The sequence below is a fragment of the Arvicanthis niloticus genome, chromosome 22 (assembly GCF_011762505.2).
Source record: "Arvicanthis niloticus isolate mArvNil1 chromosome 22, mArvNil1.pat.X, whole genome shotgun sequence".
In the NCBI taxonomy this organism is placed as follows: domain Eukaryota; kingdom Metazoa; phylum Chordata; class Mammalia; order Rodentia; family Muridae; genus Arvicanthis; species Arvicanthis niloticus.
In genome coordinates, this window is record NC_133429.1 from 39827900 (window position 1) to 39846915 (window position 19016).

Sequence of the window (19016 nt, forward strand, 5' to 3'; positions counted from 1 at the left end):
CTTCTATCTCCCAAGAGCTGAAACTGCAGGCACGCGCACAGCTCAGCTCGCTTAAGCCTTTCCACGTGTTCTTTCATCTCCCAAACACTTCCCAGATGCAAATACAAAAAATACAAAAAGCACGGGGCGTTTAGTGGAAATTTTTGTTGTGATTTTTGGCAGTCCTCTATCTGCTCAGTATCTTTTGGCAGCGACAGGAATATTTTCCTTTGGGGCAATTGCTTGTCACTCGGTTCCATTCTGGAACAGCTGGTAATGGAGAGGCCCTGCTCACCCCTGCCACACTGCAGACCTGTAATGTGCCACACTGCAGATCAAGCTGTAGGACATACCTAAAGGGGCGCCACTCTGGAACCTGATCTCACTTGGTGACCCCAAAGAGAGTTCACTTATTCTAGTGGTAACACCAGAGCCTGTGACACTTCTGGTGATACAGGCCTTCTAGGGATCTTGTTTTGTTTTGTTTTGTTTTTTTCTGGGCCTGATTCTTTTTCTCTGAGGGTTCTAAGTCCTTGCATATCCTTCTAGTAAATTTCCGTTTTCATCAAGTTAGTCAAAGTAGACTAGCAACCTTATATTTTCTTCTCCCGTTGCTGTGATAAAACCTCCTGACCGGAGCAGCTCAGGGAAAGAGAGGGTGTAATTATGTTCACAGTTCTGGGAGAAGCAGCGCTTCATGGTAACGAAGAAACCAAAGGACATAGGGTCGCTGTAGCTGCAGACAAGAAGCAGAGAGCTACAAATGCTGTGTCTCAACTCTTCTGTTATGTCATCTGGGATCCTGGACATGAGCGGTGCCGTCCACATTAGGTGCCGTCCATCTTCTCACTTCAGTTAACCCAATCTCGATAATGTTTCACGGACTTGCTCAGGGGCCGTCTTGTCCAGATGTCCTCTCACAAGCATGCCCAGAGACTTGTGTCCTAGGTGAGTCTAGGACTTGTCGAATCAATAATATTAATTGCAAACCTTAATTGACATGATGGGTAGTATTACCTAGGAGTGTCAATCAATTATTTTCATAAAGACTATAATAAGGGGCATGCCAGTAAGTAGTCGTTCATCAGTGTCAGGTGTGATGGAGGCAGAGATGGGCAGATCTCTGTGAGTTTGGGGCCAGCCTGGTCTACAGAGTGAGTTCCAGGACAGCCAGGGATACATACATACACACACACACACACACACACACACACACACACACACACACAAAACCTTGTCTCGAAAAACCAATATGAACCAATATATTTTCATACATATACATATACGAATAAATAAAGTCATCATAGGATGCCAAGTAAGATGCTAGCGACTGTCATGCAGGCTATCTACCTCTCACATCTATACAAGATGAGATGGACAGCTGTTTTATTTTGGATTGAAATACCAGGTGAGCAGCTATAACACCACGCCATTGAGCAGGCAACTTACAAACATCAGAAAGTCATTCCTTACCCTCTGAAGCCTAGAAGTCAAGATCAAGGAGTTTACAGACACTGACCTGGTGTGCCCCTAGTCTCTGGCTGTGAGCAGCTAGCTGCAGCTCTGGGGGTTGTATTTATTAGGTACTAATACATTCAGAGTGGCTCTGCTCTCAGGCTCTGCTCTGACCTTCCAGAGACCCCCCACCTCCAAACACCACCACACACCGGGCAGTGGTAGCCTTGGATGGGTAAGGTCTGGCATCAGAGACATTCTGCATATTGTACTAAGGGTAGGTAAGTTAACTAAGTTCATACAGTTTGTGATTGGCAGAACTAGGAATTGAATCCACTAAAAATCCGGTGGTTTTCCAGTATGTCTGTTAGTTCCTCCCCCTCCCTCCCCAACTATAATATTTTTGTTGGGATCTAAAGGTATTGAATAAAGCTAAATATGTTCTTTACATAACAAATTATCTTTTGTTCAAAAAATTTAGGATATGCATATATGTATATTTATTTACATATAATATATATTTTATATACATTTACATATAATATATGTATTATATCTACATATAATATATATTTAGGATATTTTCAGTCAGTATCATAGGAAGTATATACCTGATACATTACAGAGTCCCAAAAGATTTATGGAGTTATAGTGCTTGGTAACCATAGATATTAATCAACTCAGCTTTCTAGTTTTACTGATTAAAAAAAATGGAGTCCAACAGATGTCTATATTGTCAAGCTGTACAGAAGTTACTGTGTGTGGGTAATGAGGTTTAGATCCTAACTAATTTAGCTTAGTCACAAGACAGGTGGGACTGGTAAATTTACATAGCTCAATTAAGAGCTTCTAGCCAAAGGGAGTCTCCAGGTTTCCTATAACAATGTATCCATCTGCCTCTGGGGGGGGGGGGAATGCGGGAGGGGGGGTGACAATCTCAACACACCTTCTTTTTCTTTACAGCCCACAGAGAAGATTTTTCAATCACTTCCTTTGTGAAGCACTGAGCGCCAGTCGCAAGTGAACTTGCACCGAAATGACACTTTTACATGCAAATGTCGAGCACTTTAGATGTCTGTTTAAAAACTAATATATTCTATTTAAAGGCATTTCAGATTGTTATTTGGAAACCAGAAGCCACCTTCCAAGCAAGCTGAAACCTTGCAGGGTGAGTGAAGGGGGTGTATTATGTGACCCTGGGTATGTTTTCATAGTTAGAAGTAACACAATCCTTGGGCTTCCCCCTTGGGGGACACATTGCGTGAAAGATGGCTGAGTGACTCAATGTTTTCTTTAACTGGGAGGAGAGTGGTTGGGGGGGGGGTGTCCCCAACAGTGGGAGCTTATTAGGTTCAGCTTGGGATCTTCCACAGTAGACCTCAACACAGTAAATTTTTATTTGTTTGTTTGGACAGGGTTTCTCTGTGTAGCCCTGTCTGTCCTGGAACTTGCTCTGAAGACCAGAGGCTGCCCTGGAACTCACAGAGACCTGCCTGCCTCTGCCTTAGGCATGCTGGGAATACAGGTGTGGACCACCCGTCCTGCTAACACAGCAAATATTTATTGAATGTTTCTTGCATATGACCTTTGAACTAAGATCTTAGAGAATGAAGCTGCCTTCGGCATTTGTGAGGGACTAGTCCCAAGACTCCTTATGGCCCTCCAAATCTATGCATGCTCAAAACTCTTATATAAACCGATGTTTCCATATAGTCCCTGTACATTCATTCTCCTATATAGTTTAAATCATCCCCTACTTAAGCAGAATACATGGTACCCTGTAAATCGTTGTTATGCCAATAGTTTGGGAGAGTGATATAAAGGAAAAAACTATACTGAACCTGGGCAGTATAATTTCTTTCAAATATTTTCGTTCCACAGTTGTTTGTATCTACTTATGCCTTCCAAAGCATGCTAGGCCAAAATGTTTAAGCTGTGTGTTATTCTCCATTCACCCTTATCAATACATTTGGTATCTGTTTTGGTTTAGCCCCGGATGCCAGAGACTTCCTCTATCAACTATGATCGTGTGTGTGTGTGTGTGTGTGTGTGTGTGTGTGTGTGTGTGTGTGTACGCGCGCGCGCGCGCATGTGTAGGGGGAATGTCTAGGGTGGAGGAATGGGATGGTGGCTAGGCTCCACTGCCTCACGCTCTCCCTAGGTGCATGCTAGGGGACAGCTGCTGAGTTCTAGGATTCACTATGGGGGATCTCTTTCAAAACTACAACTCCCATAGTGCTCTATTGATCAGCGAGGTCCGGAGGACAGGGATGCAGAGGGCTTCCCTCCCCCTCCCCCTTTCCCCCATCCATGTTACTTCCTATACCCGCCCACACATCTGGAAACAGCCTCCTCATTTAACTTCCTTCTGTTGAACTCTTTTGATGATCTACGTGCTTCTACTCGGGGCTCCTGACAAACTCAGCCTGAGACTAATCAGGCTGGTCTTTTAACTACACACTCAAACTAGAAAAACAAGTTAAATAATGCCTTGGGGTAAAAACCAAAAGGTGCAGAATTTAGGACTTTTTACTGGTGTATTGTTTTCGAAGATCATCATGATTAAAAATAAACAATAAATAAATAAATATTCTTCTGGATTAAAATAAGCTGAGAGGATCCACACTGTTACTTGAGGGGGTTCACAGTCACTGTGGAAACGCATGGAGGTGTTTTCAGAAAGGTTTAACAGAGCAAGGAAGACTCACCCCAAATGTGGATGCCACTGTCCCATGGGCTGGGGTCTCAAACTGAGTAAGAAGGAGAAGGCTGACTGAGTGTCAGCTTCTACCTCTCTGATTTCTGACTGAAGACCAGTGTGACCAGTGACCTCAGCCACTGCTGTGACCTCTTTCCCACAATGGACTCTACCCTGAAACTACGAGCCAAAATAAACCCTTCCTTCCTTAAGTTGATTTTGGCAAGGATTTTATTACATCTTCCAAGAAAATAACCAGTACAAATTTATATAAACCTTGTTTTAAAAAAAACAGATAAATATACATATTATTAAAATGGAAATATATACATTTGCATATACATAATATAAATATTATATATAAATATGGAGTTTGACTCCCAGCATCCACATGGGAGCTCAGAATTGTCTATAATTCCAGTTCGAGGAGATCCAACATCTTCTTTGAGCCCCAACCCATGGGTTGCATAGCCATACATGCAGGAAGAACACCGATACACACAGGATAAAACAAAAATGACTAACAAACTAGTTAGAGGACTAATGTGGCACAGTTAGCAGGTGTTTAGTGTAACCAACAGGGATACATCATTTACTGAGTCAACCTTTCAACCTTTGTGTATCGTTGAACACGGTCATACTTAAATTTAATGGTAGGAAACATTAATAAAGACATTTCAGACCTACCCAAGGGTGATTTCTCTGTTTCCCAAATGGCTGTGGTGATGGTTTGTATATGCTTGGCCCAGGGAGTGGCATGATTAGAAGATGTGGCCTTGTTGGAGTAGGTGTGTCACTGTGGGCATGGGCTTTAAGACCCTCATCCTAGCTGCCTGGAAGTCAGTATTCTGCTAGCAACCTTCAGATGAAGATATAGAACTCTCAGCTCCTCCTGCACCATGCCTACCTGGACTGAACCTCTGAACCTGTAAGCCAGCCCTTGTTAAATGTTGTCCGTATAAGAGTTGCCTTGGTCGCGGTGTCTGTTCACAGCAGTAAAACCCTAACTAAGACAACTGGAATGTTCCCTCTTGCTCTGTTTTTACTTTCCCTGCATGTGAATCTCTGGACAGTGATAGCATGAAGTAACAGCAGGCATGGTCTGAGCTCTGAGGGTTTAATTTTTGTTTTTGTTTGTTTGCCTATAAAAACTTGTATAGAGTTTTTCTTCCTTCCATATTTAAGCTTAGCTCTTAGTGGCAAACTTAGGTGTGTGTGGGCAAAGGTTTGTTTTTGTTAATGGAAGAGAGAGGTCTGGGAGGATGGATGGGGCTCAGAGAAGGGCAGATTGGACACCACGTTGACATGATCGGAGCTGTCTTGAGGTTTCTTCCTACAAGCAAACCAGGGTAGACAGTAGCACAGGGTCGGACATGTCACCTATCCTGATAACTTTGCAACCTCAGCTCAGGCAGCAGAGCAGCACCTCTGGAAACTGTTCATCCAGAAAAACCCGAGATGCATTTTATAGCCCACAGGCCGTTTCCTTGCTGGAGAGAAGAGCAGGTTAAGCCTGACTGAGGAAAAATTAATTCTGAGTCAACTGCTTTATGAGCCCCAGGCTTCCATATAAAGATAAGAGCAATTCTCTTCATACATAACATTTAATCCTTTTTTTATGATTTGTCATTTAATGAATGGTAAGGAAAAAAATCTGTATGGATTTCATAGAAATTTTTTGGAATATTTTTAATTTACATTTTTGGGAATAATTTTCATACTTGGGTACCATATTATGTCACTCCCCCCCACCCCCGTTCCTTGCTTTCTATTTCCAACTTCTCTGGCCATTTCTGTTATCCTTTATTCTTCAGGTGAGGTCACGTTACAGACAAGCTCAGCGGCATAGCCCACTCAGTTGAGAAACACACTGGGCCCTCCAGAAGGGTTCCAAGCAGAAGGCTATCTCCTACCTAAGAGAACACACAACAGCGAGGCAGCTCATGTTCTTCAGGGGACTTGAGGGGAGCTGCCATTCTATCCACTTGGCAGTCACTGGGACACAATCAGATCAAGACGGCAGGGGGCTGTGGTGGTCTGTGAGGTTTCTAGAAAAATCTCTTTTCTTGACAAAATATGTGTTTGGGAACATGTCTTTCTGTCTCTAGATATTATTGTGCCAGAATGCCAGTCAGCAAAAGCCTCCTGTAAAACCCACTTCCCCAAACCAAAAAGCTCCTACTGTGTGCGTCGTTTCTCCATCCCTGTAGTGTGCATTCTCCCACTATGGCCAAGATCACACCATGAGTAGTTCATCAGCTGGCTGGCCAGACTCCTAGTGGATGAATCGTTCTGAGGATCCTGTGGAGACTTTCCCACCCCATCAGGTCTGCTACTGTGCAGCTCTCTGAAGAGTAGATAGTGCATTTGGGATGGCAGAGCAAGAAGGAAGCCAAGGATCCTTCATGACACCTGCAGGCTGCAGGATTAATCTAACCTGGAGTTTTTGGACCTCCGGTTTTCTTGTTTTTAATAAATACACTTACGGTTGAAAGTGGGCGGGGTTGGCGCGTGATGACGCAGGGCTTGATTTTGCTGACACAGGTATCTTTGAGTTCCCACGTAGGGGAGGGAGGGAGATCTTTTCTAGGATCAGATGGAACAATGGAAAATGGAAATATTCAGTTGGCGCTCAGGAAGAGAAGAGTGGCCATAGAGGAGCCTGGAGTACCATCCGGGTTGGAAAAGGACTCTGTTCTGTCTCTGAGAGAGGAACAGGATGGTGGCTGAGGGCCAGCTGGGCTGCTGGTGCCCTTGCCAAGGAGGCTGAAGTTCAGGGCGGCGTTCCAGCAGGAACAGGCGCCTGAACGTGGGTCAGGAAGCCAGGCAAAAGCCAAGACATGGGGAAAACTGCTCTGCCAGGGTTATGGGATCCAGTGCAAAAGTTATATATAGAGAAAGTAATCGGAGAAAGAGCACGCACATAGCACACAGAGGTCTGGACTGGTAGGGAAGAAGGGGAAGGGGAAGGCTCCCAATATTCTACAAGGTAGAGGCAGAATTGGTTCAGATGAGACAGAATGCTGGTGATTTTCAGAAACTGCCACAGATTGGGCTGAGAAATGCAGGAAACATTCTTTTCGGAAGCAGCCTTGGCCCATTTTCTTGGTGTTGTTATAGAACTGCTTAGTTTTCTTCCTAAACCTTTAAAAGAAGTATCGCCCCTCCTACCACTGCATCTGTATTGCGTCATTCCCCTGATGCATGATCCTCTGAAAAGGGCTCCCTCCTCCCTCAATGGAGAAAGGTTACAAGGTTACTCGCCTGTCTTCGGAGTGTCAGTTTGGGTCCTGTGTGGAGCACCCCATGCTCTCAGTGAGATTTCTATTAGTCCACCCCCCCCCCCTTGTTTTCATTTCTTTCCTCATTCAGTTACCAAGCCATCTTCAGGCCGATTCTTTGGACTCATAGTTGGCTAGTCTGAGGAGGTAGCTTCAGAAAGAAGGAAATCTGTTGTGGTCGATGCATTCCCTGGAGTCCTCAGAGCGTTAATTTCTCTCTGATCCAGCCAGGAAGCCTGTCTTCCTTTGGACTGTGACGGCTGCCATCATGAGGGATGATTTTTGTCTATTCAGTGAGCTAGTTCTATGGCAGCATCAACACCAGAGAGTAGTTAGTGATGATGTCAATTAAAAGAAGAGACCCCGAAGGCTGAAGTTCCTCCATGGGCGTGCCCCATTCCCTGTGTCTAATAAACTTCAGCTTCTTTCACTGCAACACCTCAATGAAGTGTGATGCTTCAGGAAGCAAACAGAGTGTATGGTTTCCTGTAATGCAGGAAGCTATGTAGGGGCTGGAGAGATGAGTCAGCAGTTCAGCGCGTTGCCTGCTCTTGCAGAGGATCCAGCATCCAAACCAGAGGGCTTACATCCATCAGCTACTTCACTCGCAGGGATCTGACACCCTCTTCTGGCCTCTGTGGGCACTTACAGACATGCACATAAACATACCAACACACACACACACACACACACACACACACAGAGTACATCTGTTTTTAAAAAGGTACCATTTCAAAGTCATAAATTAAATATGAAGTCAGAAAACATTTGCAATTTATTTAATGAATAAAGGCTCATCTTTATGAACAGAACATTCTCATAAATCAATAAGAAAAAGCCCAATGGGAAAAAATGTGTAAAATTAAAATCCATGGAGAAGAGGATGTACTTGTTAAGTACATTAAAAGATAGCGAACTTTATAATTCGGTGGGTAGGAGTCAAGTTGATACAGAGAGTCATTTTTAATGTTGTAGGGCAGTGGATCCCAACTTTCCAATGCTGTGACCTTTTAATACAGTTCCTCATGTTGTGGCGACCTCAACCATGAAATTATTTTTGTTGCCGTTTCATAACTGTAATTTTGCACTTTTATGAATCATGGTGTAAATATCACCATGTAAACATATTCTGATGGTCTAAGGTGAGCCCCGTGAAAGTGTTACAGTGAAAGGGTTATGACCCCCAAAGGAGTTGGGACCTTGACGTTGAGAACCACTGTTGCAGGCTGAGAAAGAAGTCAATGTGAACAGATATGAGGAGATGGTGCTCTCAGACATTACCAGTGGGTAATAAACTTCATGAACAGTTATTTGGAAATAGCCTTCAAAATTGTGAATATCTTGGATGTTTTATCTTATGAACACCATGGAAGAAATTTATTCTACAGACTTATTTATCTAGAGTGACTGATGTGCTCACAGTGTTACAGTAAGTGCAGAGGACTTGAACCGATGCAAAGATTTGTCAACAGGGAAGTAATTAAATCATGGGCTCCTGTACAATGAAATATGATGTGGCCATAAAAATGACAATACTCTTTATGTATACACATCAAAAGATTACCAAGATATTTTATTTTAAAAAACAGGGTGCAGAAAATTAGGTAATAAAATTGAAAAAATGGATTTGTTTCTCTACGTGAAATATTCAAGAAAGATGGCCAAGAAATTGGTACTCTTTAGGATGTTGGTGGAGAGGAATTTGGTGTCTGGAATTTGGGATTAGGAGAGAGGAATCCAACCCCACTGAAGGAAGGCATTGCTGATTCAAATCAGTCAACATTAAAAGAAAATGATAGAAATGTTCAGACACATTCTGTCTGAGAAAATCCGAATTCATCCTATCCGCGTGATGCCCTCCGCTTCCCTTTTCTGCCTGTTTTACTGTTTACTGGTCATGTTTCCTCTTTCTCCAGGCTGCATGTTCCCTCCAGGCTGAATGTTTTACATTTCTAACCTTGTTTTCCTTCTACACCATGCTGTAATCATTCAGTAACATCTACCCGTGGACGACCAGATTGCTTCTATGAGTCAGGTTGGAGGTAGACGCCCTTTCATCCCGGACCCAGCACCTCATCCCTAGTAGCAGAAAGGGTCGCGGGTGAGGGTTCAGCAGACAGCTTGTTATCTATTTGCAGGATATGAGCAGGCGTCTGCAACCTCTGACACGCATGCTGACAAAGGTGTCTGACGTCATTTTAGGATCTGGAATTGTGAGAAAGGCTGACACATACATGGAGCAGCAAGAGGAATCGATGAGTTGGCTTCAAACCTTACTCTACAACTCATGGGCCTGGGACCCACAGTTTTCCTAGTGTCTCTTCCCTATAGGTGGGCTCTCTGACAGCGGGCGTGGCTAAGACTGAAGGCAATACATTGCTCTCTCCTGGTGGTACTAGGTATGGAGCTGGGCACACGGCTGCCATTTCCAAATAGTTTCTATCATTTTCTTAAGAGGCAAAGCCAGGCAGTGGTGGCGCACGCCTTTAATCCCAGCGCTTGGGAGGCAGAGGCAGGTGGATTTCTGAGTTCGAGGCCAGCCTGGTCTACAGAGTGAGTTTCAGGACAGCCAGGGCTATACCTAGAAACCCTGTCTCTCGAACCCCCCCCCCCAAAAAAAAAACCTATAAAAGAAGAACTTGAGCAGGAGAATGGTTAAGTGGCTGGAGCAATGCCACCCATCGAGGAAGTGACAAGCCAGGATTTGACAGTCATATCCGTGGATCTTCAAGGCCAGACCAACGAGGCGATCCAGTCAAGTATGGACCACCCAAGATGGACCAGCTCTTAAGACAAGGAAACCCTCATCCAGGGGCTTGTAGTAACTTCCCTTTGCCCATCTGACTTCTAATCCACACACGTCCACAGAGCACCTCTCGTGTAACTGGAAACTATGCTCGGTTTAGAATAGAACAATAAATAAAGCAGAGGCCCCCGAAGGGCTCAGGAAATAACTGTGCAGCAGAGCAGCTTGTCAGACATCTCGTTTATCCTCAGCCCGATCCTGTTAGGAAAATTGCTGTTATTGCTCAGTCACTATTAAGGGTTTTAAACATTATTGTTCTGCAGAAACGATCTGCTTACATAGCTTCCTGCCAGAGAACGGCACGGGTCCGTAATAACCAAAGCTCATCTACCCAGTGGTTTCATTCCAGAGACAACCACAGAGTGACTCTGAAATGGCAGTAATTGCCAATCGCTCTGGGGATTATCTTATTGTCTGGCTACCGCTCTGGAGACAGTGGTGGGCTTTAAGAGCCCATTCAGTAAGAGTGGCAGACAAACTAATTTTTATTTTTTTTTTCTCTGAATGGCTCTCAAAGTGAGCATCTCATTCGGAGCCCATAAAGGTCTGAAAGAACTTCTGAGGTGGAGTTACGGAGCAATTTAGAAAGCAATTTAGAAAGAAGGTGGGGCACCTTCTTAAGTGGGATGTGTGTGCTTTTAGGGGATACGCGTCATGAGACGTAGAACATAAAACAGCCTCTGAGACCATGCCTGCATCCAAATTTAAACAGGTTACACCTTTTAACCTTGCCAAGTATTGTGAAAATAAGTATCTGGAAATCACACTCTTATCTGCTATATGGATGTTGTTTGATCTAAGTCTCTCCTGAGGGGAGGAAACACACTTTGTCAAGAAGGTGCTAAAGAGCAGACAAACCGTCTGATTTGTTCATTTAACATGTGCCACGACCTTCTGGGTGAAGCTGGGTTTTCATCACTTTGCAAAGCTCTTCCCTCTCCTCCGATACAGGCTCATTAGCTGTTTTCAAAGGCACTACTCTATGCCTGGTGTGCTCCAAGTGCGAAGATACAGCAACGAACAAACACACAAATGTCACTGGCTTGTGGAAACGGTGTGTGTGTGTGTGTGTGTGTGTATGCATGTGTGAGTGTGTGCATACATGTGTGTGACTGAGTGTGAGTATGTGCATGTGGGCATGAGTGTGTTGGTGTGTGTGAGTGTGCATGTAGATGAGTGTGTCCATATGTGTGAGTGTGTGCGCATGTGAATGTGTATTATGTGAGTGTTCATGTGAGTGTATGCATGTGTGAGTGTGTATGTGCATGTGTGAGTATGAGTGTGTGTGCATGTGTGTGTGAGTGTACATGTGTATGAGTGTGCATGCGAATGTACATGTATGCATGTATTGTATTTGTGTGCTGGCTAGTGTTATTTTGGTTTAGAATGATTTTGGGGAGATGTGTAGCCTTTTGGGTAGCCCTGTGAGAGAGTGCCTCAAGCAGGATGATTGTGAGAAGTAAGAAGACCATCTTGATTATCGGTGGGACCATTCCTGGGATGGGAAACCCTGGGCCAAATGATGTGGGGAAAACAAGCCCCACCAGCACACGTTCATTCACTGCCCTCTCTTCCCCGACTGTGGATGCAGAGTGATCAGCTTTCCCGACTGTGACTGTGGATGCAGCGTGGCCAGCTGCTCTGTGGATTTGCTGTGGTTTTCTCACCATATAGGTCTGTACCGTGAACTGCAAAGCAAAACAACGCCCCCTTTCTCTTATGCTGTTTTTCTCAGGGTATTTTTGATCATAGCAACAGGAAAGGAACCAAGATGATGAAGATAAACCAACAGCCACAGCATGAGGTAGTGTGGACGTGGGGCTGGGGGACAGTTGTGGGAGGAGAAGGGACAAGCCTCCACACATTTTGTAACATAACTACTTTAAAACTCAGAGTTGTATAGCAAGAGTTGTTTAATTATGGGATAGTTTCCATGTGGCAGGAATGTGGTGGGGCTTAACTCGTGTCTCTGCTTCACGTCTTCTCAAGAAAACTGTATCTGCTGTGGAACAGTTGGCAGGAACTGGCCTGTGGCTGCCTGTTAGGCAAAGAGAACTCAGTTCCTTGCTGACTAATGGAGGGGTGGCTTCCACCATCCCTTGGTGTGCGGAGTTCTATACAGTCACATATGGCGTGAGAGTCAGTATACGTCAGAGTCAGAAAGCAAGAAAAAAAAAAATCAAGGCATGTACCTAAGATGAAAGACATGGCATCCTTGGAGCCTAATTTGCAAAGTAGCATTCCATCATGCCTAGTTTACTTACTAGAAGCAATTTGCTGGATCTCATAGCCAAGAGTTAGGGGCCGCATGATGGTGTGAGAACCAGAAAGAAAGTTGGGGATGTCAGGGATCATCTGATATGAAGCCCTGCTATAGTCAGGAAGTCTTTAATGAGATGACATTTAACCCTAAAGAGGAAAGGAGCATGAATGTTGGCTGCCTGGGAGAAGAACATGTCCAGCCACAGATGCAGCAGCCCAAAGATTAAGGGGAGACCAGTCCAAGAGGCGGACCGAGAGGCAGCACTGGGTTAGGTAAGGGAGAAGTGGATGCAGGCCACGGTGGGCAGTTAGGATGTTTTAATTTCATGTGAGGGTTTTGGGAGATCATTAGCAGAATGATGCTCTGACGAAGGTCGATCAGAGAGGTAACAGATGTGAAGTGAGCAGAGTTTGAAAATATTTCATTAAAGATCTGACAGAGGCCGGGCGGTGGTGGCGCACGCCTTTAATCCCAGCACTTGGGAGGAAGAGGCAGGCAGATTTCTGAGTTCGAGGCCAGCCTGGTCTACAGAGTGAGTTCCAGGACAGTCAGGGCTACACAGAGAAACTCTGTCTCAAAAAACAAACAAAAACAAAACAACAACAACAACAACAAAACCAAACCAAACCAAAACAAACAAAACAAAACAAACAAACAAAAAAATCTGACAGGACGTGCAGTGGTTCTGTGTGAACTGTGAAGTCACCAGTTAGTCAATGATGATTGTTGGGTCTGGGGACCTAACAAGTGAAAAGGCAGTTTCCCTTTCTTAAGCTGGGAAACACCGACAAAGGACAACGCTTTGAGAAGATAAGGATGAGAGGTTTTGTAGGTATGCAAATCTTCCTAGCAGATGCTCAACAGAGATGCAGCAGGTCATGAAGTCTTACTTTCCCAAGCCTTTTGGCTCCTGGAGATGGTGGGTTTGCCTTTCCCTGCCTTTCTGGGTGCCAGCTCAGCTGGCTGTCTCTGCTCTGAAGTGGGAGTATCTGGAGACTGCTCCTTTCCAGCCCACAGCTTTAGTTCTCAGGACCGAAGATCAATCGGCACAGTATAGGAGAAATAGAAACATTAGAAATGTGAATCTACTCCACCTGTGTACTGTGCAGAAGACAGACCTCACAGGGCTAAGGGGGCAGCTGTCTCTCTTTTGTTGGTTGCCTTTGATTTTCTTCCATATCCCTTGTAAGATGCACATGTTGGCGCTGGAGTCTTTTCTGCTGAGAGAGCTGCCCTTTCTCTCACCCCATGGAGCTTTACTGTGCCTTGCAACCTCCAGGATCCTGATGTCAATGGGGGTTCTCTCTGCTTAGGGATTTTGGTGTGACTACAGAGCGTGATGGGGTAGGGTCTAATCTCATTAACAAATGTTTCAATTCCCACCTTCCCTGTATGGAGTCTGGCTACTACCTCCTCCCTAGTGTACTTAAGTAGCAAGAGAAATTGACCATAGGTTCTTAGATAGACTAACAAAGATTGCTGTCAGCCACGAGTGGCTAACATGAATGAACTGAAGCTACATGCAAATTACTCTTGTGTGTGTGTGTGTGTGTGTGTCTGTGTGTGTGTGGTATATAACCAGTTGTGGCTAAGGAGTGTAAAATATGGAAGAGTCTAATGAAATATATCATGAAAATTGTTGCCTGTTACCCTCCTTGTGGGTGTATGTCTAAATACAAATTCTCCAAAATGACTTAAATGGGCCAAAGCTATGTTGTAACTGGATAATAAGCAAGCAAGCAACCGACCAACAAACCAACCAACCAAAACAAAACAAAAATATAAGCTGGAAAATCCCACAAGCCAGCAGTTCCCAGACAAACATTAGCAGTTGTTTATCATTCTAAACTCCTATTCAAAGAGAGAGAGAGAGAGAGAGAGAGAGAGAGAGAGAGAGAGAGAGAGAGAGAGAGAGAGCTGGAGAGTTTGTGTTCAGTGAAGACAGACAGAGCATCAGGGAAGTTCAAGGATTAGAAGGTGGACATAGACGAGAGCAGGATACCTCATGGAGATGTCTCCCTGAGAGCAGCAAGTGGCCAGGTGAGCAGAGCCACTGAATCATCCCGCTAGGTGTGAGAACTGGGGTTGGGGGTGGGGTGGGGCACCAAGCATGCAGGCAATGCTTAAGGGTAACATTGAACTGGGGGTCACTTGTGGGAGGTGTGGATTGTTATTCAGAGAAGGTGTGTGTGTCAACCAAAATGTAGTTTGTAATTCATCACAAATTTCTAAGACTTCGGGAAACTTCTTTTCCCCGTAACGCTTGTTCCTCCTTTGGGGAAATTTCTAGGAAGATCTGTGATCTCTGAGGTTGACCTCAGTATGCTATTTAACAGCTGATGGTATCAGTGGATGGTTTGTATACACACGCACACACACATCTACACACATCTACACACATCTACACACACACACACACACACACACACACACACACCTACACACATAAACCCTGCTTTTAAGAACAGCAATAACAATCTCTTACCTTACAGCCCAGGTTGGCCTTGAACTCACCATCTTCCTACTTCCCCTTCCTGAGTGCTGGGATTCTAGGAATGAGCCACCATTTCAAGCTTTAGTTTGCAATATCAACTGTATGTTTTCTTTCTTTTCTATGCTTTAGATCTGTAATGTCTTACAAAGGTATATGTATTAAAGGCTCTGTTCTCAGGTTGGTGTTTTTGGTAGGTGTGAGAACTTTTAAGAGGCAAGGTCTAACGAGAGTTTTTCAAGATGTTGTGTGTACTTGAAGGGGATTGTGGGAATCCAGCACCTCATCCTCTTTCTCTTTGTCGCAGAGGATCTTGCTACGTGGCCCAGGCTGACCTAGAGCTCCATTCCTCCCGCTTCGGTTTCCTCTGCTCTGTAAGCACCGTGCTTAGTTTCCCTCTTCTTCGAATTGCTTGCTGCTTGGGACTGCTGCCACATGCTCCTGCCATGATGCCCTGCCTCTACATGGGCAAAGGAGCAACAGGGCCAATCTATCACGGGAACATCCAAAACTATAAACTAAAAACAACCCCTCTCTTTGTAAGTTGATCATCTCAGGTCTTTGTTACAGCAATGGCAAGCTGACTGACAGTGTTGGAGTCAACAGACACTTTGATGCAAAATGCAAAGGCATGCAAACACTGTAACACTTAACATGACATGGGTACTTAAAAACAATAGAAAGGCAGGCGGGTGGGACTAGGATGCTGTTCTAGCAAATAACAAAGCTTTGAGATCTTGAGTGATTTCTTTGCTGGACAATTATTCAGTACCAGTGTTTATATGTAATGGGTTCAACTTGGTTGGTTTTAATAGAGAAGTGATTTAAAAACACAACCTTGGCCAACCTATGGCACAGAGGGTAAACGAGCTTGCTGTCTGAGATTGCCTACCTGAGTTCAGTCCCAGAACCTGTGATGGGAGGAAAGATCTGACTCCTTAAAGTTGTCCTCTGGTCTACAGAGATGCTCCACAGCATGTCCCTCCCACTCCAACATCACATCTGTATGCCCCTACATTCTAGCAGCAGCAGCAGCAACAACAACAACAACAACAATAACAACAAATCAACAATTGAAAAAGAATGGAACCAAAAATGCCCCACAAATTCAGCCAGATGCCTCCTTGGACACTAGGCAGTCACATGGTGCACAGACACACATGTAAGCAAACCTCCCATAGAAGTTAAGAAAAAAAATAAAACCCATAGAAATGTATAAACCAAACAAATCAAAGAAAGAAAAACCACAAAACTCTAAACTTTATCTATCTAGCTATATGACTATCTACCAATTATCTATCTATCTATCTATCTATCTATCTATCTATCTATCTATCATCTATCCATCTATCCACCTATCCATCTGTCTATCCATCTATCTATCCATCTATCCACCTATTTGTCTGTCTATCTATCTATCTATCTATCTATCTATCTATCTATCTATCTATCTATCTATGATCTATCATCTATCCATCATCTGTCTGTCTGTCTGTCTGTCTGTCTGTCTACCTTTGAGTGAGGTTTGACAACAATTCCCAGACTATTTTTCTTAAAAGACACAGCCTTGGCACTGAGCTGACAGTAACTGGGTGTGATGAATTCCTAGCAGGTGGACCCAGAATTCAGTTTGGAGTTCCTGCTCTTTAATCCTCAACTGCTGTACCCCATCACATGACATTTCTCACTGACTGAGAACCTCCCCTGGCTCTCATAAATAACACTTAGACACAGGTTGATTTGTCCTTAAGGGTGGGATCTTAAATATAGGACTTTGCAGAACGTGGAGAAGGCACGCATGTTCTTCTCAGTGAGACAGTATTGGAAGGGCAGAGCAGTGACTGGATTTGACTCAGGCGTTTTCAGTCACTCCCGCCATTGCATTGAGAGTGGACAGCAGGGAACGTGTATAAAGCAGCCAGCAGTCAGTTACCAGACCCAGGGAGACTGGACGGTGCTGTGGACTGTGTGGTAGGTAGTGAGAGTCTTCTGATGAAGTCCAGTTCTGCATGTACACTGAAGACGTGGATGCCGAGAGATGCTGAAAGGGGAGACGGCATGGGAAGAGTTAAGGATAACTGAAAAAACTTTGGCCTGAGCAAGAGGAATGGAATTGCTGTTTAACTGAGGTAGGAAAGATGGATAAGAAAAGACTTGTCAGAAAATAGCAAGAGTTCTCTCTAGGACATGTTCAACTTGAGAAGCTTATAAGCAGTATGAGTGGATGTGTGGACGGAAGCTGACATTGCACATTTGAAAAGCTGGGTGGAGAGAGATACTGGATATATATATGCATATACATGTGTACACACACACACACACACACACACACACACACACACACACACACACACTATTCTCTCCTAAACCTCATCCCCTAAGCTTTTTACCTTCTGTAGCCCAAGACTTTTCTCTAGACTCTGCACCCGTCTGACACCTGCCGTCTCTTCATTCAACTTTGAACTAGTTTTCTACTAAGCACAGGCAGGCAGCCCATTCAAAGGATATCAAAGACTTTCCCTCTCCCTCTGATCCTTCCCGGCACTATCTCATACTTACCATATGCTTTCCAAGATAGGGGCGTCGCCTTTTGTGAACTTCTCTCCTGTATCACCCCTGCTCAGGGTTTCCTTTGTTTGCCACAGACAATGCCACAGTGTAGGGAGGAGAAAGAGGAATGAGTTTCTGACAGCCAGCGACACTTCCTGCCTCCCAGGAAGGGCCCCTCCCTCAGCTTGCTGATACTGATAGGGGTGCAGGCCACACTGCCTTTCCCATCAAGCTACACCTTAGTCTGGAGGGCTTCCTGGTGGTGTCCTAACTCCTTATGGATTTTTCCATCTCACAAGAGACACCTTTTTTTTTTTTTTTTTTTTTTTTTTTTTAAGATTGCAAGTAAATTATTTGCCTATAACTAGCTAAAAATTCCTCCAGGCAACTCACATAATAAATACATCAATGCCCTGTCTACCTCAGCCTCCCGAGCCCTGGGATTCTAGGCCTGTAACATGCCTGGCTCTAGATTAAACACATCTCAACATTCCACCTAGGAGATGCCAGGACACAGAGCGGTTCTGCCCCTTATTAATGACTTGAGTGAATTGTTTTCTCTTTCCTTCATTTAATTCATTTTTTGACAAAGGAAGAAAATAAGTAACTGTTGTGTGTATAGTTATTGTGTAGGCACTGGAAATTAAAAAATAAAAGCAATGAGCAGCCCTTGTCACTGTGGTAGAAATTACGACATTGTGTTGTGATTCGTAAGTGACATAAATTACATATGAATTATTAACGCTAATCTGTGCATTCCTGTGCAGTTGCTGTAGGTCCTTTTGAGAACCTGCTCAGTTTCTCGGATGCCCCAGCCTCCATTGTGGTCATGTGATGGGCATGGTACTCCTGCCATTGGATTCCCAGCCCCATCTGGAGGTTTACAGAATATGGAAGTCTTTTATGTTGTACCTTCCCGCCCCTCCCCCACATGCATCATAACTCTGGATGACACTCTGGTCTTCTCAAGATGGGGCTCTGCTGGTGTGTGCCATTTTGTAGGGATACAGAGCTCTTGTCTAGGCCACCTGTCACCTATCACCATGATGCTGAGCCTGTGTCTGGCCTCTCGTCATCTTCCACATCAATTTTGCCCTGGATTTTCTTTACTGAGTTCCTAGCTATTGTGGTATGCAGTTTTAGAAGTGTCTACGTTGGCACAATCTTAGAACAATTTGTACGAATGTCTGTATGCTTCAGATGGGAAGGAGCTAAAACTACCTGTTTTTCAAATAATAGCTTTATTGAGATACAATTCACATGTCATACATGTCACCCATGTGGAATGTAACTGACTTGCAGAGTTGTACGCCTGTCACTGTGATCAAGTCTAGAACATTCTCACGCCATCTTTCCCCCCAGTTTTTATTTTCTAGCAGTTGACTGTAGTGAGAATTTTGGTTACTTTAAAAATCCAGTTATGGGGACTGGAGAGATGGCTCAGCAGTTAAGAGCACTGACTGCTCTTCCAGAGGTCCTGAGTTCAATTCCCA

General features: G+C 44.3%; 1 long non-coding RNA gene across 1 annotated transcript; it reads right to left on the bottom strand.

The window, feature by feature from the left end:
- Positions 1-8257: 8257 nt before the first annotated feature.
- LOC143436228 (uncharacterized) lies at positions 8258-17758 on the bottom strand. Its single transcript, XR_013106386.1, has 3 exons — positions 17533-17758; positions 14968-17014; positions 8258-10417 (listed from the first exon to the last, which is right to left on the bottom strand). It is a non-coding gene; the product is annotated as an uncharacterized LOC143436228 (long non-coding RNA).
- Between the last annotated feature and the right edge of the window lie 1258 nt (positions 17759-19016).